Source organism: Mandrillus leucophaeus, unplaced genomic scaffold (genome assembly GCF_000951045.1).
Source record: "Mandrillus leucophaeus isolate KB7577 unplaced genomic scaffold, Mleu.le_1.0 Scaffold151, whole genome shotgun sequence".
In the NCBI taxonomy this organism is placed as follows: Eukaryota; Metazoa; Chordata; class Mammalia; order Primates; family Cercopithecidae; genus Mandrillus; species Mandrillus leucophaeus.
In genome coordinates, this window is record NW_012101488.1 from 1,308,260 (window position 1) to 1,309,259 (window position 1,000).

General features: G+C 52.7%; 1 protein-coding gene across 2 annotated transcripts in view; it reads left to right on the forward strand.

The window, feature by feature from the left end:
* Nucleotides 1–1,000, forward strand: part of VASP (vasodilator-stimulated phosphoprotein) — a 27,492-nt gene that overhangs the window by 20,168 nt on the left and 6,324 nt on the right. The gene's annotated exons all lie outside the window — the stretch shown is intronic.

The window sequence follows — 1,000 nt, forward strand, 5'->3', positions numbered from 1 at the left end:
GTTCACTGCAACCTCTGCCTCCTGGGTTTAAGCAATTCTGCCTCAGCCTCCCGAGTAGATGGAACTACAGGTGCACACCACCATGCCTGGCTAATTTTTGTAGTTTTAGTAGAGACGGGGTTTCGCCACGTTGGCTGGGCTGATCTCGAACTCCTGACCTCAGGTGATCCACTCGCCTTGGCCTCCCAAAGTGCTGAGATTACAGGAGCAAGCCAGGCGCCCAGCCCAGTTGCTATTTCTTAAACCTTAACATGCACATGAATCACCTGGGGATATGGTTACAGTGCAGGCTCCGGTGCAGATGGGCTAGGGAGACTGAGACTCTGCATTCTCACAAGTGCCCTGGTGATACCGAGGCTGCTGGTCCGCGGACGTGACTGAGTAGCGAGGTTTTATGTGACTGCCATGCATCTGGCCTGGAATCACTGCTGTAGAACTGAAAGTCACCAAATGCAGCGGTGTTTGCTTTGTGGGGCAACTTCTGTGCTAGTGCGGAAGGGGTTTGCTCCTCTGGGGCACACAGAAAAATACAGTGCGCTTCAGTGTAGTCATCTGTAAAATGGGGCTCATTCTTGTTAATTCATAGCCAATTCCATTCAGGTGGCTGCTGGGGCCAGTGGCCTGGAGGTAGGTGAGGAAGAAGCTCTTTACTTTTCCAGGTTCTTAGGTAAGGTCCAAGTGGCTGTGACAGTGGTTAAGAGCTGGCCAGGGGCCAGGTGCAGTGGCTCATGCCTGTAATCCCAACACTTTGGGAGGCCGAGGCGAGTGGATCACTTGCGGTCAGGAGTTTGAGACCAGCCTAGCCAATATGGTGAAACCTCGTCTCTACTAAAAATACAAAAATTAGCCAGGCATGGTGGCAGGTGCCTGTAATCCCAGCTACTCAGGAGGCTGAGGCAGGAGAATCTCTTGAACCCGGGAGGCGGAAGTTGCGGCGAGCTAAGATCACACCATTGCACTCCAGCCTGGGGGACAAGAGCGAGACTTCATCTCAAAAAAA